We start from the raw sequence: 23,600 nt of genomic DNA, 5'->3' as shown, positions 1-23,600 counted from the left end.
TAGGGTAAGGGTAGAGGTTAAGGTCAGGGTTAGGGTTTAGGATATGGACGCCCCAAGGATCCCGGATAGCACTGACCAAGCTTAGAGGGGGAGAGCAAGCGAAAGACACGAGAGAGAGAGAATGAAAAAAACTGCGTAGTGAACAGTTAGAAAGAAACTGGAGAGGTTCCTTTTCTGGGTCGTACGGACGTTGCGGAGCTTTCCCTTACTTTTATGCAAAAAGACAACTCAATTGATCGTCCCGTCAAGGTAGGTTTATTAACTATGTCAGCTTCGAGAAGATTTTGGACAAGCATATTTCGTGCAGACGGTTTCTATTGCGAAAGAATGTTCTGACAGCGCTTTGTAAACAAACTGGTTAGAGTTGTGTGGCTCTGCGCTCTGCTGTCTTTTAGGCTGTCCAAGCGTGGTTAGAATGTCACCGACAATACCAAATGTGAACCTACAAATTGATTTTTTTTCAGTTTACGATATTGATTGAGTGTATTGTTAATATAATATATACTTTGTTATTGCTGTTTGTTGGCCCTTTCTCGTATATATATATATATATAAATATTGAATGAACAGGCTGAGTCCAACACCCTCCTGGGAGTCAAGCGAGAACTCCACTAGATGTTCTTCAACATTGCACAATGTTTTTAACATAACATCTTAAAGGCTATATTATTAACATTATTTACATGTAGGCTATAACACATGTTATACGGATAATTCAAATAGCTTGTAGCCTAGGTCAAACGCAAATTGGAATGTGAGTTTATTCTATCAAACCGTTAGCCCGCGCGGAGGCGCATATTATGGTATAATGAATGTGCGTATGTAACTCCTCTCAAGAAGTTGTGTAGTAGCCTAACAGGTGAAAGTTGAACTTGTATTGCACATCTGTGTTAGTTAGGTAACTTTCGAATTTAGATAAGAACTAGATACATAAATTATCAATGCGGATGCAAAAAAATGTTGTGTCTGCCTGTCAATGTAGAAATAAGCATTTGTATTATTATTTATCCTAGACAAACAGTTTTATTTGTATTTTATTTTAATTATTTTAGACAAATACGCTATATATTATTGGAATGACTTTCAGTGCAACAAAGAAACTATGAGTAATAATCCACTCTAAAGTGTTTGTGGAGATGGCAGATGATGTCTCAGAATATTTTTCTGAGATGTTTTTTATTTTATCCAAGTTTGCTGGTGATAATGGGCCCATACTGTTTTTAAATTAACGGAAATGTTGACAAAATGTTAACAACCATGTGATAATACACAACTGTGCATAATGACACATAATTGCTACTGTAGGCTATATTGGCTGCAGACTTTTTATTTGGTGTTTATATGCTGATAAAGTAGTCCACTGTGTATCTTATTGCACCTGGAGAGCAAGGCAGCCTGGCTAGTGGCCAGGTGATGCAGTCAAGGTGTGACATTCTCTCTGCTCCTGTTTAATTGAGTGCTTTATGCCAGTTGTTCTCCAAGCCTCCTTACCACAACTGAGTAAACATTTAAGAGGCTTTATGTCAATGATTCAAAATTAAATCTGGAATAAAACAAGCCACTTCATCTAGTTGGCCTAATAGTCTCTCAATCCCTCATTGACATGCGTCAGTTAGTGTTTTAGTTGTTTTATACCAAATTGCCACACAGGATGCTGTGTCAAAAGTGGTCAGTCGTCATAACAATGAAAACAAATAACAAACATGTACTGTGTGAGTAATCGCTCTGAGCCGGTGAATCAAATCACATTCCACTTGTTATTTTATTAGTATTGTTGGCCCTTTAATACCAAAACTAACATTCTGTTTGCTGTCTTATTCCTCTCCTGTGAGCAATGAGCTCAACATATTTTGTACGCAATGGGCTTCAACTAACCTGATATTAATTTATTCACACTGTGTTATAAAGGGAGCTCATTCACTTGTTTTCCATCACATTTGTTGGTATTGGGGTTAGGAGAAGCACCATCACAGAATCGATGACGTGGACGTCGATTAAGGCAGCCCCCCTCACCTCTCTGATTCAGAGGTCTCTGTATAAAGGAAATACCCCTAAATTGTTGATGTGTTGATGACTAAAATGTCAATGTCACTGCAAGCTTTGATTGCTGATAAGATGTGTGTGTGTGTGTGTGTGTACGGTGTGTGCGTGCGTGTGTGTGTCACAAATGCACTGAGTACAGACATTGATGTTTGTATAAAGAAACTCAGATAAAGAAAGTCATTACTTCCTGCGATGCAGTGTGATTGCACCCCATCTTGTCCCTGTGTAGCCTACCTCTTTCATGTTATGATGATTTATACACACACCAACAGACAGCAGCACAGGTCAGGATGCTTTGATGAGTGTTTTGCTAATCAGGGGTAACAGTCAGGTGCACTACCTGACTTCCTTGACCCCACCCACCACCCCTTGAAAATTAATAGATTTGGTAGATGTTTTCATTATTTTGACCTCCTGCAGTTATAGTTTTGCCTGACGACTTATTCTGAATTTAAGTCCGCTGCTCTATGGATCGCTCCATACATTCATTGTGGAGAAGAAATATTAGTAGGTGTGGTGTTTGGCCAAAGTGATGTAGATGGGTAGTCAGGCTAGTTATAATTGGAAGAGGAAGTGTAAACTCTACTATAGCCTATTAGCTAGAAAGTTATCTCCAAACACATTTTTGCTAGTAGAAGCTGGTTAGCTGGTTAAACAAAGGTTAGCCATGTGTTGGCAAAAACTAATGTCCAAGTCAAGGAAGCTTACCAGCAGCCTTACCTGCTTTTTCAAAGTCTATGTCAGATACTCCAGTGAGTGTAAAAGTTGACATAATTGGAAAGAAGATATTGGCCTCTTTCCCACTGTAGGTATGCAATTTAAAATGTGTTTATTCTGTTGTTGCTTGTGATATTCATAAAAACAATCCACTTTTTTGCGTAAAAAAATAAAGATCCCCGGTTGAATACCCCTGATCTAGCTGATCCCATATCTCCTCTGCAGCATAATGTACCTACCCTGACAATCCACCACCCACAACCCCTCCTTATTCCTCCAACACCCTTCCACCATCCAGGGCTCTCTGACTAGTTGGGACCCAACATCAGGTCATCTTGCCTGTTTGGATTGATTTCTTTCCTCTCATTAGAAGTAGAGATTGAAAGAGGGATGCTTGCAGTAATGATGTTCCTGATCCTAGTGCTCCTGTTATACCATGTTCACTACTATCTACTGCTTCTCTCTGGGGCTGCATGCCCTTTAGTAGATGAGGACTTCTGAATATACTGTCGACTTTGGCTCTATACAGTATATGTTTTATTACTTAGATCTCATTTTTGAAAGGTTTATGTCTCTGTTCCCTTTGCTCTTTGGCTGCTTATAAGCTCTGCTGTTTTACTGTATTGGGCTTTCTGTCCTGATGCCTGCAAAATATTTGTTGTACTAGATCCTGTTGATTTTTTTCTTAATGGATTGTCTGCCCAGCTTCATCTGCACAATTTGGGTGTTTTCACTCTATAAAATAAATAAGCACTAGGTCAGACATCAATGAAAACCGTTATGATAAACCATAAAGGATTGTTTGCACCACTTAACCCTGACCCACTTGGCATTATGTGAAGCGCTGCCTGGGGAGCCCACACGGTTAATTCAACTGGACTATGTAACTGGCCATTTCCACTGCCAAGGCAAAGTTTCAGAGGTCGGTTTGGGTCTGGCTGGTGCGGACAGTTGGCATGCCGGGCACGCATGAGCACAACCTGTCCTAGGCAGGGAGGGAGCAGAAACAGACACAGAGACACAGCCCCAGAAACAGCAGGGGAACAGGGGAAACCCTATGCTTAAGGATCCCGTCTCTCAACAGGCAGGGCAGGCCATGTGGTCACAGCATGCCCGTGTGCTTAGCCAGGGTTCCCACACTTTATCTCTTTCCCTGCTACCAGGCAAGCCATGGCAGGGATACTGACCTGATGGGTCTTTACTGGAAGTGGTGGAGGAAAGAGGACGATGAGAGGTTTTGGTGCATGGGTGGGGTGCTCTGATGCTGGTTAAGAGGGATGGGTAGTTGAAGTATTCCATGCATGCCTGTGATGAATTCCTGGATGTCACACATTTTCATTCTGTGGTTTCCATGGCGCCGTGAGGTCGCTTAGCCAAAGAGCTCTCTACATATTTTAGGGCTGACCCCATTTAGTCAACTGGTCGATTGTTTGGTCGATAGGCTGTTGGCCGACCGAGATTTCTTTAGTCGAGCAGTCGCAATTTTTTTAAAATGGTGCACAAGACACCTGTCTGATTCGCGCCTGTCTCAGTGGACTAATCCAATGCGGAGGCTACGGGGATGGCACAGTCCATCACTCTAAGACATGTGATGCTGAAATTGTATATGGTTATATTATGTTAAAAATAATGGTGCAACACTACTAAATGGAATATTATTTTATAACAAATGCTCTTTCTCCCGCGTTGGGTGCGGTCACTGTCCGCGGTTCTAAAACATAATCTTCAGTGCGCCGTAGAATTGGCGCCTTTCCCTATGTTGCTATGTGCATAATAGCAAAGTTAACCAGCATATTGGGATTGAGAACAATGCAGCGGAGGAAGCAGCAGCAGAGACGAGGAAACAGCCCTTGCCTTAGCCTAATTGTCTAAGAAAATTGAGGAGAGAGGAAATCCCAACTTAATTAGGTCTATAATCAATAGCCTAACTGTTAAATCTGCCTGGCTTTATAAATCATCCATATATATCTACAGAAATAAGACAGATTTAGCTTCTGTTGCCTGTTTGAGTGTTTGTTTAATAGCCTACTGATTCATTGAGCACCAAGCCTTATGCAATGGCAAAATGTCAGATGAAGCAATTTCACAGATTCTGCTATTTTTCATCTTTGCTATGCTGTAATAAAGGCTTTACACGTGTTTTTTTCGTTAGAACAGACTGTTATTACTTATAATGTATTTAGTGCTGTTTACACTGTTCCAAACAGGCAGAAAAATTATATTGTAATCTAACAGCACCTGTTTGTCACACATAATATGCACGTAGTGTAACGATCCCTGCAGTCTGAGTCGGTTTCTGTCTGGGTATTAGTTTTTCTGCTCGGGATCTCCAGTTTCCCGAGGGTTCTGGAACGCTCCCTGCCTGGTTGCCGGGCAACGTTGCTAGGCGGGAGCTCTCTTGATTTCCGCACCTGCATCCCATCAGCAATCTGCACACCTGGTCCTGATCATCACCCTTCTTAGGCTCTGTCCTAACATCCATTCCCTGCCGGATCGTTAGCCATGAACAGTATGTTTGTCCGTGTATCAGCCTTGGAACTTCTAGCGGTAGTTTTGTTGTTTTGCACCTTTTTGACTTGCTGTATACTTACCTCCGTTTTGTTCTATCTGCAGTCACTCACCCGGAACCTTCACCCAACCTCTGCCTGTTGGTCGGCGGCTGCCGAGCCATTACGGGACCTACCACTGCACCCTCAACAACCCATCCACGCCACCCGCTCTGTTCCCTGGATTATTCAGCCTCACTCGTGGATCTATTAAATAAACACTCACCTTTGTTTCAATTTACCTTGTCCTGGTCTGCTTCTGGGTTCTGGCTTAGTAAACCGTGACAGAACGATCCGGCCAGTAATGAACCCAGCGGACCTGGACTCTGTTCGCCATGCCATTACCCATCAGGAGAAGATGTTGGGCCATCATAGCACGGAGCTACAGGAGATCGCGTTGGCAGTTCGGAACCTTTCTACCGGTCTGACGGAGGTCCAGAACCAGCGCAAGTTTCCGGTGGAGGATCCACTACCGGTTTCACCCATCTCGCCTGCCGCTTCTGGAGCTGTGTCCTTCCGTGAGCCCAAGGTTCCGACGCCGGATAAATATGAGGGGGAGCTGGGAAGATGCCGTTCTTTCCTTATGCAGTGTGGGTTAGTGTTCGATCTACAGCCCTACTCTTATGCCACAGACAAGGCTAGGATAGCCTTTGTGATTGAGTTGCTGCGTGGTCGAGCGCTGGAGTGGGCTTCAGCCGTTTGGGAACGACAAGACCCCTGCATGGCTTCATACCAGGGGTTCACGGCCGAGATGAGGAAGCTCTTCGACCATTCCGTCCGAGGGAGGGACGCAGCTAGGCGCCTGTTTTCGCTTCACCAAGGAACTCGCAGCGTGGCCGACTTCGTGATCGAGTTCAAGACGTTGGCGGTGGAGAGTGGGTGGAATGAGGAGTCTCTGCAAGCGGCCTTTTACCAGGGTCTGTCGGAGCAGCTCAAGGATGAGTTGATCTCCTATCCGGAGCCTAGTGACCTGGACAGCTTGGTAGCCTTGTCTATTCGGGTGGATAATCGAGTCCGAGAGCGAAGGAGGGAGAAGCAATGGGGTCCGTCCAATCGATCAGCTTCTCAGGTTCCAGTCGGGTCGGGATTGGACCAGAATACGTCGATCATCGTCCACCACACAGGATTAGTGGAGAGGTCCTGTCTCCCGATTCTGAACCAATGCAAGTAGGGCGGCACGGGTTAACCAAGGAGGAACGCCAACTCAGACGTAGGGACTAACTGTTGCCTCTACTGTGGTGGTTCGGGACATTACCTCGCCACCTGTTCCCCGGCGGTCGTCAAACTGCGCGGCTCGCTAAAGTTGGGAGGACTTTTAGCGAGCCAGTTTCGACCTCTCAATACCTCTGTCAGACCCCGTTTCCCGGCTACCCTTATGAACAGGAATCAGAGCTTAGCGATTAACGCTTTTATCGATTCAGGTGCCGATGGAAGCTTTCTTGATGCCGAGTTGGTGGAACAGCTGGGGCTTTCCAAGGAGCAATTGCCGGAAGCCATTGAAGCGACCACTCTGAACGGCAGTAGTCTGGCACGTATCACGATGAGGACTGAACCGGTTAAGATGCTGTTGTCGGGGAATCATTCGGAGATGATTTCATTCTTCATTCTGCCGTCTTCCCATGTTCCTCTGGTCCTTGGATACCCCTGGCTGAAGGAACACAATCCCACGTTCGATTGGGTGACGGGCAAGGTAACGAGTTGGAGCCTTGATTGTCATGCTAACTGTCTCAAGACTGCCTGTCCCCATTCGGTTCCCAGTCAGGTGATTGAGGCTAAACCCCCAGATTTGTCCCTGGTTCCCGAGACATATCACGATTTGGGGGAAGTGTTCAGTAAGCAGAAGGCTCTGTCACTCCCTCCCCCACCGACCATATGATTGTGCCATCAACCTGTTCCCTGGAGCTGTCTACCCTAAGGGAAGGTTATACAGTATCTCCCGACCTGAACGTGAGGCTTTGGAGACCTACATCAAGGAGTCCCTAGCTGCTGGTCTCGTTCGTCCTCGTCATCACCCCCTGGGGGCAGGATTCTTCTTTGTGGGTAAGAAGGATGGCTCTCTTCGACCGTGTATTGATTATCGGGGGTTGAATGACATCACGGTCAAGAACAAGTATCCCCTGCCCTTGATGAGTTCTGCCTTCGACTCCTTACAGGGTGCTACGGTGTTCACCAAGCTAGACCTACGCAATGCGTATCACATGGTCCGGATCAGAGAGGGGGACGAGTGGTTGACGGGTTTCAATACACCAATGGGTCACTTCGAGTATCAGGTGATGCCGTTTGGACTGACCAATGCTCCAGCGGTATTCCAGAGTATGGTGAACGACGTCCTGAGAGATATGATCGGTCTCTTTGTGTTTGTTTACCTGGATGACATTCTGATCTTCTCGAAGGAACCTTCCGACCACGTCCAGCATGTCCGGCAGGTTCTGCAGCGATTGTTGGAGAATCGCCTGTTCGTGAAGGCCGAGAAGTGCGAGTTTCACGCCCACACGACATCCTTTCTCGGGTACATCATCTCCAGGGGAGAGATTAGGATGGACCAGGAGAAGGTTAGAGCGGTTCTGGAATGGGCCCAGCCCGGTACGAGATTGCAGCTCCAGAGATTTTTTTTTTTTTTTAATTTCTACCGCAGATTCATCCGGGATTACAGCCGTGTGGCCGCTCCGTTAACTGCCTTGACTTCCAGTATCAGGATCTTCAAGTGGAATCCGGAGGCGGATCGAGCGTTTCTGGATTTGAAGAGGCGATTCACCAACGCACCGATTCTCTCTCAACCGGACACGGCCCGTCAGTTCGTCGTTGAAGTGGACGCGTCTGATGTGGGAGTTGGCGCCATCCTGTCGCAGCGATGCTCCACGGACAGTAAACTCCATCCCTGCGCCTACTACTCTCGTCGCCTTTCGCCTGCGGAGAGGAATTACGATGTGGGTAACCGGGAGCTTCTCGCGGTGAAACTTGCCTTGGAGGAGTGGCGCCACTGGTTGGAGGCGGAGCAACCGTTTATTGTCTGGACTGACCACAAGAATCTTGCTTACGTGCAATCGGCTAGACGTCTCAACTCCCGTCAGGCCAGGTGGGCGTTGTTTTTCGGACGATTCAATTTTTCCCTGACGTTCCGACCTGGATCTAAGAACGGCAAGGCGGACGCCTTGTCCCGGATGTTCTCCAAGACGGAGGAGAGTGGGTCCAAGACCGAGACAATTCTCCCCGGAACTGCGTCGTGGGAGCAGTTAGGTGGAAGATTGAGGAGGAGGTGATGGCGGCCCTTCGACGCAGCCCGGTCCCGGTAACGGTCCACCCGGTCGGTTGTTTGTGCCTGAGTCGGTTCGTCCTGCTGTCCTCAAATGGTCCCACGCCAGCAAGATGGCTTGTCACCCTGGCGTGGCTCGGACGATGGCGTTTCTTCGCAGACGCTTTTTGGTGGCCTGCCATGGCCGAGGATACTCGGGGTTATGTTGCTGCCTGTCCAGTGTGTGCGCAGAATAAGAGTACCAATCGGCCCAGCTCTGGACTACTTCACCCCCTTCCTATTCCCCGGCGACCATGGTCGCATCTGGCCCTGGACTTTGTCACTGGGTTGCCCGCTTCTGAGGGAAACACGGTCGTTCTGACTATCGTGGACAGATTCAGCAAGTTCGCCCACTTTGTGCCTATTGCCAAGCTTCCCTCTGCCTCGGAGACGTCCGAGATCCTGGTTAGGGAGGTTTTCAGGGTCCACGGTTTGCCCAGTGATATCGTTTCCGACCGTGGCCCTCAGTTTACCTCTGCTGTCTGGAAGTCCTTCTGTTTGGCCATTGGAGCTACAGTCAGCCTCACATCTGGTTTTCACCCCCAATCTAATGGTCAGGCGGAGAGAGCCAACCAGAAGATGGAATCCACGCTACGCTGCCTTGTCTCCTCCAACCCCACCTCCTGGGTCTCTCAGTTGCCTTGGGTTGAGTATGCCCACAATACTCTCCCTACATCTGCCACTGGGATGTCTCCCTTCCAGTGCCTGTATGGCTACCAACCTCCCTTGTTCCCTTCTCAGGAGAAGGAGCTCTCAGTGCCCTCTGTTCAGGCCCATATTCGTCGTTGCCACCGGACCTGGCATCGGGCCAGAAAGGCACTCCTTAGAGTTTCGGACCGGTATCAGCTCCAGGCGAATCGTCGCCGGATCCCCGCTCCCACCTATACCATCGGAGATAGGGTCTGGTTGGCCACACGGGATCTTCCTTTACGGACTGAGGCTAGGAAGTTGTTACCGAAGTTCATTGGTCCGTTTGTGGTGGAGAAGGTGATCAATCCGGTGGCAGTTCGACTCAAACTACCGAGGACGCTCAGAGTCCATTCCACCTTTCATGTCTCCTGCCTCAAGCCTGTTCTCCTCAGTCCTCTGTTGCCTCCTCCGCCTCCTCCTCCTCCTCCTCGGATGATCGGAGGTGGTCCTGCCTACACGGTGCGACGCATCATGGATTCCAGACGGCGGGGCCGGGGTTTCCAGTATCTCGTGGACTGGGAGGGGTATGGTCCTGAAGAGAGGAGTTGGATTCCGCGGCGACAGATCCTAGATGCTGACCTCATTCGTGACTTCTACCGCCTCCATCCTGGCGCTCCGGGAGTCCGCCCGGTGGCGTTCGTCGGAGGGGGGGTACTGTAACGATCCCTGCAGTCTGAGTCGGTTTCTGTCTGGGTATTAGTTTTTCTGCTCGGGATCTCCAGTTTCCCGAGGGTTCTGGAACGCTCCCTGCCTGGTTGCCGGGCAACGTTGCTAGGCGGGAGCTCTCTTGATTTCCGCACCTGCATCCCATCAGCAATCTGCACACCTGGTCCTGATCATCACCCTTCTTAGGCTCTGTCCTAACATCCATTCCCTGCCGGATCGTTAGCCATGAACAGTATGTTTGTCCGTGTATCAGCCTTGGAACTTCTAGCGGTAGTTTTGTTGTTTTGCACCTTTTTGACTTGCTGTATACTTACCTCCGTTTTGTTCTATCTGCAGTCACTCACCCGGAACCTTCACCCAACCTCTGCCTGTTGGTCGGCGGCTGCCGAGCCATTACGGGACCTACCACTGCACCCTCAACAACCCATCCACGCCACCCGCTCTGTTCCCTGGATTATTCAGCCTCACTCGTGGATCTATTAAATAAACACTCACCTTTGTTTCAATTTACCTTGTCCTGGTCTGCTTCTGGGTTCTGGCTTAGTAAACCGTGACAGAACGATCCGGCCAGTAATGAACCCAGCGGACCTGGACTCTGTTCGCCATGCCATTACCCATCAGGAGAAGATGTTGGGCCATCATAGCACGGAGCTACAGGAGATCGCGTTGGCAGTTCGGAACCTTTCTACCGGTCTGACGGAGGTCCAGAACCAGCGCAAGTTTCCGGTGGAGGATCCACTACCGGTTTCACCCATCTCGCCTGCCGCTTCTGGAGCTGTGTCCTTCCGTGAGCCCAAGGTTCCGACGCCGGATAAATATGAGGGGGAGCTGGGAAGATGCCGTTCTTTCCTTATGCAGTGTGGGTTAGTGTTCGATCTACAGCCCTACTCTTATGCCACAGACAAGGCTAGGATAGCCTTTGTGATTGAGTTGCTGCGTGGTCGAGCGCTGGAGTGGGCTTCAGCCGTTTGGGAACGACAAGACCCCTGCATGGCTTCATACCAGGGGTTCACGGCCGAGATGAGGAAGCTCTTCGACCATTCCGTCCGAGGGAGGGACGCAGCTAGGCGCCTGTTTTCGCTTCACCAAGGAACTCGCAGCGTGGCCGACTTCGTGATCGAGTTCAAGACGTTGGCGGTGGAGAGTGGGTGGAATGAGGAGTCTCTGCAAGCGGCCTTTTACCAGGGTCTGTCGGAGCAGCTCAAGGATGAGTTGATCTCCTATCCGGAGCCTAGTGACCTGGACAGCTTGGTAGCCTTGTCTATTCGGGTGGATAATCGAGTCCGAGAGCGAAGGAGGGAGAAGCAATGGGGTCCGTCCAATCGATCAGCTTCTCAGGTTCCAGTCGGGTCGGGGATTGGACCAGAATACGTCGATCATCGTCCACCACACAGGATTAGTGGAGAGGTCCTGTCTCCCGATTCTGAACCAATGCAAGTAGGGCGGCACGGGTTAACCAAGGAGGAACGCCAACTCAGACGTAGGACTAACTGTTGCCTCTACTGTGGTGGTTCGGGACATTACCTCGCCACCTGTTCCCGGCGGTCGTCAAACTGCGCGGCTCGCTAAAGTTGGGAGGACTTTTAGCGAGCCAGTTTCGACCTCTCAATACCTCTGTCAGACCCCGTTTCCCGGCTACCCTTATGAACAGGAATCAGAGCTTAGCGATTAACGCTTTTATCGATTCAGGTGCCGATGGAAGCTTTCTTGATGCCGAGTTGGTGGAACAGCTGGGGCTTTCCAAGGAGCAATTGCCGGAAGCCATTGAAGCGACCACTCTGAACGGCAGTAGTCTGGCACGTATCACGATGAGGACTGAACCGGTTAAGATGCTGTTGTCGGGGAATCATTCGGAGATGATTTCATTCTTCATTCTGCCGTCTTCCCATGTTCCTCTGGTCCTTGGATACCCCTGGCTGAAGGAACACAATCCCACGTTCGATTGGGTGACGGGCAAGGTAACGAGTTGGAGCCTTGATTGTCATGCTAACTGTCTCAAGACTGCCTGTCCCCATTCGGTTCCCAGTCAGGTGATTGAGGCTAAACCCCCAGATTTGTCCCTGGTTCCCGAGACATATCACGATTTGGGGGAAGTGTTCAGTAAGCAGAAGGCTCTGTCACTCCCTCCCCACCGACCATATGATTGTGCCATCAACCTGTTCCCTGGAGCTGTCTACCCTAAGGGAAGGTTATACAGTATCTCCCGACCTGAACGTGAGGCTTTGGAGACCTACATCAAGGAGTCCCTAGCTGCTGGTCTCGTTCGTCCCTCGTCATCACCCCTGGGGCAGGATTCTTCTTTGTGGGTAAGAAGGATGGCTCTCTTCGACCGTGTATTGATTATCGGGGGTTGAATGACATCACGGTCAAGAACAAGTATCCCCTGCCCTTGATGAGTTCTGCCTTCGACTCCTTACAGGGTGCTACGGTGTTCACCAAGCTAGACCTACGCAATGCGTATCACATGGTCCGGATCAGAGAGGGGGACGAGTGGTTGACGGGTTTCAATACACCAATGGGTCACTTCGAGTATCAGGTGATGCCGTTTGGACTGACCAATGCTCCAGCGGTATTCCAGAGTATGGTGAACGACGTCCTGAGAGATATGATCGGTCTCTTTGTGTTTGTTTACCTGGATGACATTCTGATCTTCTCGAAGGAACCTTCCGACCACGTCCAGCATGTCCGGCAGGTTCTGCAGCGATTGTTGGAGAATCGCCTGTTCGTGAAGGCCGAGAAGTGCGAGTTTCACGCCCACACGACATCCTTTCTCGGGTACATCATCTCCAGGGGAGAGATTAGGATGGACCAGGAGAAGGTTAGAGCGGTTCTGGAATGGGCCCAGCCCGGTACGAGATTGCAGCTCCAGAGATTTTTGGGGTTTGCGAATTTCTACCGCAGATTCATCCGGGATTACAGCCGTGTGGCCGCTCCGTTAACTGCCTTGACTTCCAGTATCAGGATCTTCAAGTGGAATCCGGAGGCGGATCGAGCGTTTCTGGATTTGAAGAGGCGATTCACCAACGCACCGATTCTCTCTCAACCGGACACGGCCCGTCAGTTCGTCGTTGAAGTGGACGCGTCTGATGTGGGAGTTGGCGCCATCCTGTCGCAGCGATGCTCCATGGACAGTAAACTCCATCCCTGCGCCTACTACTCTCGTCGCCTTTCGCCTGCGGAGAGGAATTACGATGTGGGTAACCGGGAGCTTCTCGCGGTGAAACTTGCCTTGGAGGAGTGGCGCCACTGGTTGGAGGGGGCGGAGCAACCGTTTATTGTCTGGACTGACCACAAGAATCTTGCTTACGTGCAATCGGCTAGACGTCTCAACTCCCGTCCAGGCCAGGTGGGCGTTGTTTTTCGGACGATTCAATTTTTCCCTGACGTTCCGACCTGGATCTAAGAACGGCAAGGCGGACGCCTTGTCCCGGATGTTCTCCAAGACGGAGGAGAGTGGGTCCAAGACCGAGACAATTCTCCCCGGAACTGCGTCGTGGGGAGCAGTTAGGTGGAAGATTGAGGAGGAGGTGATGGCGGCCCTTCGGACGCAGCCCGGTCCCGGTAACGGTCCACCCGGTCGGTTGTTTGTGCCTGAGTCGGTTCGTCCTGCTGTCCTCAAATGGTCCCACGCCAGCAAGATGGCTTGTCACCCTGGCGTGGCTCGGACGATGGCGTTTCTTCGCAGACGTTTTTGGTGGCCTGCCATGGCCGAGGATACTCGGGGTTATGTTGCTGCCTGTCCAGTGTGTGCGCAGAATAAGAGTACCAATCGGCCCAGCTCTGGACTACTTCACCCCCTTCCTATTCCCCGGCGACCATGGTCGCATCTGGCCCTGGACTTTGTCACTGGGTTGCCCGCTTCTGAGGGAAACACGGTCGTTCTGACTATCGTGGACAGATTCAGCAAGTTCGCCCACTTTGTGCCTATTGCCAAGCTTCCCTCTGCCTCGGAGACGTCCGAGATCCTGGTTAGGGAGGTTTTCAGGGTCCACGGTTTGCCCAGTGATATCGTTTCCGACCGTGGCCCTCAGTTTACCTCTGCTGTCTGGAAGTCCTTCTGTTTGGCCATTGGAGCTACAGTCAGCCTCACATCTGGTTTTCACCCCCAATCTAATGGTCAGGCGGAGAGAGCCAACCAGAAGATGGAATCCACGCTACGCTGCCTTGTCTCCTCCAACCCCACCTCCTGGGTCTCTCAGTTGCCTTGGGTTGAGTATGCCCACAATACTCTCCCTACATCTGCCACTGGGATGTCTCCCTTCCAGTGCCTGTATGGCTACCAACCTCCCTTGTTCCCTTCTCAGGAGAAGGAGCTCTCAGTGCCCTCTGTTCAGGCCCATATTCGTCGTTGCCACCGGACCTGGCATCGGGCCAGAAAGGCACTCCTTAGAGTTTCGGACCGGTATCAGCTCCAGGCGAATCGTCGCCGGATCCCCGCTCCCACCTATACCATCGGAGATAGGGTCTGGTTGGCCACACGGGATCTTCCTTTACGGACTGAGGCTAGGAAGTTGTTACCGAAGTTCATTGGTCCGTTTGTGGTGGAGAAGGTGATCAATCCGGTGGCAGTTCGACTCAAACTACCGAGGACGCTCAGAGTCCATTCCACCTTTCATGTCTCCTGCCTCAAGCCTGTTCTCCTCAGTCCTCTGTTGCCTCCTCCGCCTCCTCCTCCTCCTCCTCGGATGATCGGAGGTGGTCCTGCCTACACGGTGCGACGCATCATGGATTCCAGACGGCGGGGCCGGGGTTTCCAGTATCTCGTGGACTGGGAGGGGTATGGTCCTGAAGAGAGGAGTTGGATTCCGCGGCGACAGATCCTAGATGCTGACCTCATTCGTGACTTCTACCGCCTCCATCCTGGCGCTCCGGGGAGTCCGCCCGGTGGCGTTCGTCGGAGGGGGGGGTACTGTAACGATCCCTGCAGTCTGAGTCGGTTTCTGTCTGGGTATTAGTTTTTCTGCTCGGGATCTCCAGTTTCCCGAGGGTTCTGGAACGCTCCCTGCCTGGTTGCCGGGCAACGTTGCTAGGCGGGAGCTCTCTTGATTTCCGCACCTGCATCCCATCAGCAATCTGCACACCTGGTCCTGATCATCACCCTTCTTAGGCTCTGTCCTAACATCCATTCCCTGCCGGATCGTTAGCCATGAACAGTATGTTTGTCCGTGTATCAGCCTTGGAACTTCTAGCGGTAGTTTTGTTGTTTTGCACCTTTTTGACTTGCTGTATACTTACCTCCGTTTTGTTCTATCTGCAGTCACTCACCCGGAACCTTCACCCAACCTCTGCCTGTTGGTCGGCGGCTGCCGAGCCATTACGGGACCTACCACTGCACCCTCAACAACCCATCCACGCCACCCGCTCTGTTCCCTGGATTATTCAGCCTCACTCGTGGATCTATTAAATAAACACTCACCTTTGTTTCAATTTACCTTGTCCTGGTCTGCTTCTGGGTTCTGGCTTAGTAAACCGTGACACGTAGCTCTCGCTCCTATACCCTCCTTTTTCTTGATCTCCTTCTTATTGTTATTATTACAATCATTATTATGATCATCATTATAATAAGTAATGTCGTTATCATTAGTAGGCTTTGTATAGTAGCCTTGTATAACCACCATCGAGCTGTAGGCCTAAGAGCGCATCCTGTTTAGTCTTAATACCGTAACTTTCTTAGGCCTATATTTCAATATGTAGGCTACTGTATCGATCAATCAATCATTCATACGTTCATGCCATCACACAGCATACGAGACATTCATGCTTTGAAATGCAATCAAGCATTTTAGTTTTAAAATTAAATAACAAAGGGAGCTTTGAATAATTTGCCTAAACAATAAATAAACCGCAATTAACGAATGCATGCAACTGATTTTAGTCTGCTGTAATAAAGGCTGTATATATCTCCCCCCATTAGAACACTCTCTGGTACACTTATTTATTTTGTGTTATTTACACTGTTCCAAATGTTCCAAATGTTCTGAAATAATTATAATATTGTAATCTAACAGCAACTGTTTGGCACACATAATACTCACACAACGCTTGCTCCTATACCCTCCTTTTTCTTGATCTATTTTCTGACTTCCCCTTCCCTCCTGAGCAACCAGTAAACATTCGCCCGTTTCGAGTTTCTTTTTCACGTCCTCCGCATCCATTTTGCTGTCGACATTACTGTGTTCGGAGTTTGTTATAACCAATTAATTTATGTGATTATGATAGGCCCTATTGGGCACATGCATGCGATGCTTACATGTTTCACATAAAGTGAGCAAGGGTTGATGGAATAGGGAATGGTTTTTCCTCAACAAAGTAGGGATTTTGGTAACAGAACTTTTCAGTCAGAAACAAGTAGGAAACTAAATGGCTGAAATGATGTTGCAGCTTCAGCACGGACAGCACAATAAAGACTTACAATTGGTCGAAAGAACAGGATGAATCTCGGTCAACCAAGATTATTTTTTTGTCGGGGACAGCCCTAACCTATTTTAATACTTGTAGGTGTTTTTTGACAATCGTTTTAAATCAACTTTTAATTTTGTTATCAAATCGAAGTTTATTTGTCGTGTTACTCGTGTACACAGTTTAGCAGATGCTATAGTGAGTGCAGCAAAATTATTATGTTACTAGCGCTTAACAATGCAGTAAAATGTCAAACAAGTACACAAATAATCAAAATTATAAAAACGAATCCAATTAACAACCCAAATAGTACACTAACAGTAATGAATTTACACAACATACAGTGAGGGGAAAAAGTATTTGATCCCCTGCTGATTTTGTACGTTTGCCCACTGACAAAGACATGATCAGTCTATAATTTTAATGGTAGATTTATTTGAACAGTGAGAGACAGAATAACAACAACAAAAATCCAGAAAAACACATGTTATGAATTGATTTGCATTTTAATGAGGGAAAAATCAGCAGGGGATCAAATACTTTTTTCCCTCACTGTATACTAAGAATGATATGTACATCAGTAGATAGGCCTATATTAGAGTTAGCTATGTCAAGAATCCAGAATATAAATAAATATGCGGTGTGTACAGTGGTGTAGTGGAGGGTATACGCAGGTATACTTAGGTATACTTATATTTCAGTGGGCATTGCGTATACTCACTTCTTAATCCCCACTGTACGTATCAAAGTAGTGTAGTGGAGGTATACGGCGTATCAATTAATAGGGCTGATGGAACAGATCGGAATGTTTAGCTTAAAATGTTGATAAACTAGTATTTGTCCACATGTTTGTAGCAGAAATGTACACATGGCAGTAGGCCTACGTGTAAATGTTCCAAAATGCAATTTGCGGCAAAACACCTTTCTGAAATGTTTCATGGGCAGAGAAATAAATATCATTTAGGGGGAATTTAAAGTTGCAAGAACTATCATGGGTTGCTAATATGATTAGGATAATGCCTTTGGCTGCTAGACAATGAAAGAAAGTTTAAAGAAAAGAGTCTTTATAAAAAAGTATTGCCTCCACGTTTCTATGGTAGGATTTTGTCTATAGGCTACATTGAAGCAAGGTAAGACATGCCTCATAATACGAAGTAAAATATCCAGGTTTCAAACAATGAAGGAACAGGACAAATATAGCGATGCTAATGATAGACCTAACCGTCTTTTGGTAATTTGAATTTTTTATTTTACCTTTATTTAACTAGGCAAGTCAGTTAAGAACAAATTCTTATTTACAATGACAGCCTACACCGGCCAAACTCGGACGATGCTGGGCCAATTGTGCGCCGCCCTATGGGACTCCCAATCACGGCCGGTTGTGATACAGCCTGGAATCGAACCAGGGGGTCTGTAGTGACGCCTCAAACACTGATATACAGTGCCTTAGACCGCTGGCCCAAAAACCTTCTCTATTAAATGTTAACTAGCTACAAAATAGCAATGCCTACCTGTCAGAATGATATTATGAATATTTGCATCAATCCAGTGGCCAACTCCATCTCATGTGCTACAGAAACACCACTAACCAAACAGCGGTGCCTGCACACCTTAATTAAAGGGTAACTACTCTCAAAATTCTAAATTTCTTAGATTTTTCCCAGACCTCAAAAGTGGTCTCCTGATGTGGTTTAAGCATTGTTATGGACTTAGAACATAGATTTTTTATTGGGTCCATTTGGGAATTGTTTTTTGACAAAATTTGAGTAGACCCACTTCTCCAGGCACCACTACACTACTGGGTGTGTATAAACATTGTAACTAAAATGCAATGAAAAGTAGTAGAAATATTAGCTAATTCAGTTTTGATTGTATATACAGAGCATTCGGAAAGTATTCAGACCCCTTTACTTTTTCCACATTTTGTTACATTTTAGCCTTATTCTAAAATTGATTAAATTGTTTGTTTTCCTCATCAATCTACACACAATTCCCATAATGACAAAGCTAAAACAGTTTTTTATAAATGTTTGCAAATGTAAAATAAATAAATACATGAAATAATACATTTACATAAGTATTCAGACACTTTACTCAGTACTTTGTTGTAGCACCTTTGGCAGAGATTACAGCCTCGAGTCTTCTTGGGTATGACGCTACAAGCTTGGCACACCTGTATTTGGGGAGTTTCTTCCATTCTTCTCAGCAGATCCTCTCAAGCTCGGTCAGGCTGGATGGGGAGCGTCGCTGCACAGCTATTTTCAGGTCTCTCCAGAGATGTTCGATCGGGTTCAAGTCCGGGCTCTGGCTGGGCCACTCAAGGACATTCAGAGACTTGTCCCGAAGCCACACCTGCGTTGTCTTTGCTGTGTGCTTAGGGTTGTTGTCCAGTTGGAAGGTGAACCTTCGCCCCAGTCTGAGGTCCTGAGTGCTCTGGAGTAGGTTTTCATCAAGGATCTCTCTGTACTTTGCTCCGCTCTCCCAGTCCCTGCCGCTGAAAAACATCCCCACAGCATGATGCTGCCACCACCATGCTTCACCGTAGGGATGGTGCCAGGTTTCCTCCAGACGTGACGCTTGGCATTCAGGCCAAAGAGTTCAATCTTGGATTCATCAGACCAGATAATCTTGTTTCTTATGATCTGAGAGTCCTTTAGGTGCCTTTTGGCAAACTCCAAGCAGGCTGTCATGTGCCTTTTACAGAGGAGTGGCTTCCGTCTGGCCACTCTACCATAAAGGCCTGATTGGTGGAGTGCTGCAGAGATGGTTGTCCTTCTGGAAGGTTCTCCCAACTCCACAGAGGAACTCTGGAGCTCTGTCAGCGTGACCATCGGGTTCTTGGTCAACTCCCTGACCAAGGCCCTTCTCCCCCGATTGCTCAGTTTGGCCGGGCGGCCAGCTCTAGAAAGAGTCTTGGTGGTTACAAACTTCTGCCATTTAAGAATGATGGAGGCCACTGTGTTCTTGGGGACCTTCAATGCTGCAGACATTTTTTGGTACCCTTCCCCAGATATGTGCCTCGACACAATCCTGTCTCGGAGCTCTACGGACAATTCCTTCGACCTCATGGCTTTGTTTTTGCTCTGACATGCACTGTCAACTGTGGGACCTGATATAGACAGGTGTGTGCCTTTCCAAATCATGTCCAATCAATTGAATTTACCACAGGTGGAATCCAATCAAGTTGTAGAAACATCTCAAGGATGAACAATGGAAACAGGATGCACCTGAGCTCAATCTCGAAGTGTCATAGGAAAGGGTCTGAATACTGTGTAATTTATAATGTAAATAAGGAGTCTGAATACTTTACGAATGCTCTGTATGTTGATCCACGGCAGTGCAAGACTGTTACGTCAGTAATTTTACCAACTGAACTGAGGAGCTAGCTATTTAGCTAGATAGCTGACTGTTTTTATTTGAAACAACAAGAGATGGCAGAGGATCACAAAAGTTATTCCAATGTGGACTTTCCCTTTTGACTGTAGTGAGCTTCAAGCTTAGTGTTTGCTTGGCTTCACACAGGTGGGTGTTACATGTTTTTCGGAGGAGTTTACGACTGGGGATGGCAAGAGGTGACCTGACTTCTGACTTGTTAACCCCATGGATCTGATCATCGTTTCCCCCCTGCTCAACCCTTCATCTGTGCCTCAACCCTTCATCTGGGCCTCAAACCTTCATCTGGGCCTCACTCAGAAGAGACGTGGACAGAGCGGGTGAGGAAGGTGCGCATGGAGAGTGGATCGGACACAGGATGTGACCTGTTGGACTAGCACCTGCCTTTGTGGATGACCGTGGAAGTTCTTCCACCCAGAATAGGCTAACTGAAATGTTTTGTTGTTCGAGATTCTTGCTGTAATGAAAAGCGCTATACAAATAAAATATGTAATTATTATTGTTATTAATAATAATAATAATGATAATAATTATAATGTTGTATTCTGTATATGGGAAAAGCTCCTGGCTTGGTTATCAGTCATTATTCCTTCGTCACGATGCTGTGAGTCAGGAGTCACACAATCACTTACAAAAGAAACAGGAGGTGTAGATGATCTTATACAGTGGAGGAGAGGAGGGCAGTAGCGGTGTGTGGGTAAAATCACTAAGGAAACTATCCAAGCCAGGGAAAAAAGCCATATTACAACCTATGTGTTGTGATAATTGTGTTGTTTGCTCTATAACCTGTTAGTTCATATGCCTTGCCACTGTGATATATAGGCCTAAAGGCCGAGACAATAAGAAGACACAGTGGCAGAATAAATTCAACCACACCTTTGTTTCATTAGAAAACCAGAGAGCAACATCTGTCCGGTGAAGTCCACAAAGCATATTGCAGCGTGGTCAAGCAAGTTAATGTTTCAGACATTTTTGCACTACTAAACAACTATTGATTTAGAACTATGGAGAGTTACCTCAAGTTGCAAAGAAAACAGGAGGTGCCTCCACTATTCCAGCACCATTTCAACTTCAATATTTCAACATCATCAAATCACCTAGGCTTAGTCTAATACAGACAGTGACAACTAAGATACCAAAAATAATTTAGTCCAGTCAACGTAAGCTAAATATGATGTGGCTGTCCATGGTTCTGATTTGTGTGTGTGTGTGTGTGTGTATGCGTGTGTGTGTGCGTGCGTGCGTGCGTTTATGCGTGCAAGTAGAATAAACATGTCATCCTCCTCTCTTTCATGACTCATTGTCATACAGTACACGCTTTTAGTTTTTGTTGTCGTAGGCTACCTGGCTAAAATGCTTGCTCGCTAGCCTAATTTCCTTTCATGGGCAGCAATGCGCCAGGCCAGCTAGTTAACATTAGCCTACAACATCTAGCTACATATTGAACTTCTATTCTCTCAGGCCAGAGGCACAATGTATGAATGTATGGTTAGATCAGAATCGCTGTTATAATCTTTGCCCAGTGTGGTGAATTAAGTAAAACCAAAACCCTATCTCCATCCATGGCTAATTTAGGAAAGGGGCGATTTAGCCACCGGAGGACAATGACAACGCGATGCAATAATAGCTAATTACGTGTTGCTTCTGATGTGATTGGTGTGAAGCCAAATCCAAACTGTCTTCCTTTGACACTTTTTTTTGGTGCGCCATGACCATTCATAGTTGAGCTCACTCAACGCTGATAGGCTATTATTAATAAAAAATGTATCAAGGGAAGCCAAATGCTCGCTGGCTTGCAATTCTACAGGCGGCAACAACGTCATACTCTTTTTAACCAGACAGCATCAGATAGATGGCCTACACATACTGAGACAGAGGGGCGCTGTTTTGCTCGCTCGGATGCTTTCACCGGTAGATACAGTCAGCCTTTTACGAATTGAAGGAAAATTATGAAACTCAGAGAGACCGAATATACTTTTGGGGGGAAGTCCGGCTTCTCTTGGCGTCCATGAATACACGCCACTGGAGGAGGGATGGAAGGAGGAAGAAAAGGGAAAAGGGGAGGAGGTGTTGCTGATAGGAGGTTGAAATTGTCCATGTTTGACCACTGAAAATCATAAAGGCTGTTATTGGGGTAGGATAATCAAATCTTAGATTAGGACTAAGAGGGGGTTCCAATTTGAGCATGAGGAAGTGACTAGCCAGTGTTGCCCAATCAGAGTGCGGTGTCATGTAGGCTACAAGGCTGTGGGCGCGTTCGACATTGCAGCCGACTTTAAAGGTGAGTCGAGACTGACTGATCTACAAATCACCTTGCATCTAAAAAACTACTCAATCTTATTTGTAGATCAGTCAGTCATGATTTACCCATGATACATCTCCAACACAGCCAATGCGTCCATCAGTGTGTGGTGTGGCCTTTTTCATATGGCCATGGTGTTGGTTGGTTTCTTTTGACATTCTCTCTCTTCTCTCTCTCTGCCTTTAGCTGAGTAACAGTGGGTTGTACAGTCCAAGCAGAGATTAAACCTCACTAGGGTGAGCGTGAAACGGGTTTAAAATGTTTTCAAGCAGCGAGAGGAGGAAGAGAGAAAGAGAGAAAGACAGTTAAAGGGAAATAGATACTGTAGTAGGGGAGGAGTCCCTGGGTATATGAGAAAGCATGTGGTGGTGAAAGCAAGGCTCACACTAACCCCTACCTCCCCTAACCCCACTAACCCCGCCCCTTTCAGTTGGGCTCAAACTAATCTGATAGTCACATGACCTCCAGAGCTCTCAGCCTTGCCTAGGCAAGACTGATTTGTCTGTCAAATACATAATGTAGCTTGGGTGACTGTTGACAGCTACATTACATGACTCTGAAGTTTGTATCTAGTAACACTAAATGGGCTACATTGTTAACAAGAGGTTTATCATCCAACTATAATCCTTCCTTTTAAAATAGTTGAATGGTCAGTATAGTCATCAACACCCATAGAGTTGAATCCCTCCTGCTGGTCTTCATGTGCCAGTGCAATGTATCAGTCTCTCTCTCTCTCTTCTTCTTTCACTTTTGCTCTCTCTCTTTCACTATATTTCTCTGATAGAATGTAAAAAATATATATATTTTAAAGATTTCTCTCTTCCTCTGTGTTGTGCACCAGACACTGAGACGGGTGATAAGGCCTTTGTTATCTTTGTGACACACCAGAAATAGCCAGCGCTCTCGAAGAAGAGCTCGCTCTCAGCAAGCCATGGGAAGGTAGCATGCAAATTAGGGAGGGGCGTGTGGCTGTGAGCATCACGTTTTTCCTCAAATGTCGCCTGTGGCTGTTTTTGTTTTTGCTGAGTTTCTGAAATGTGTGAGTTAAGCTGACTGAGTTAAGCTGACTGGGTTAAATGTGATATATTTGTTAAATGTGATGGTCTTTGGATGTACCTTACTTAACTTTTATTTCTGGTTAATTCCTTCTTAAATGTCCATTGGCATTGTTTTGTGGTAAGGCTGGGGGATAACTGGTGTTGAAATACAATATGAAAATTGTATGCAAATAGTGGGAAACCAGAATTTCACCCTATTCTCAGTTATTTTCTGTAAAATAAACAACACACATGAGCAAAACGCTGTTCTATGCTACAACCACTTCACCAGAGTTACATTCAATAGGCTCTAAATAGGAGCAGGCATGTTCACATTGAAGCTGAACCAACAGGGATGCTCATTTGCATTCTCATAACATTTACAGTATATTCTAATCGTTTAAATTATTGTGCTATAATATGACTGATGTGCATTTCATCCAGCCGAACATATTATTTTAAAAGTAATGAATTAAAAGCTATCAAAGCTTCGTAAGGCATGCTCACCTCATGTT

At 47.1% G+C, this 23,600-nt stretch overlaps 1 protein-coding gene across 1 annotated transcript in view; it reads left to right on the top strand.

Annotated features, from left to right (window-relative positions):
• The window catches only part of LOC121550540 (signal transducer and activator of transcription 5B-like), a 91,990-nt gene continuing 68,390 nt past the window's right edge, over nt 1–23,600 (top strand). Inside the window, exon 1 of the mRNA XM_041862835.2 lies at nt 1–249. The gene's annotated coding sequence lies outside the window, so the exon portion shown is untranslated. The remainder of the gene's footprint in view (nt 250–23,600) is intronic.

The sequence above is a fragment of the Coregonus clupeaformis genome, chromosome 35 (assembly GCF_020615455.1).
Source record: "Coregonus clupeaformis isolate EN_2021a chromosome 35, ASM2061545v1, whole genome shotgun sequence".
Taxonomy (NCBI): domain Eukaryota; kingdom Metazoa; phylum Chordata; class Actinopteri; order Salmoniformes; family Salmonidae; genus Coregonus; species Coregonus clupeaformis.
The sequence above is the reverse complement of the archived record's forward strand: the minus strand, read 5'-3'. Positions and strand labels throughout refer to the sequence as shown.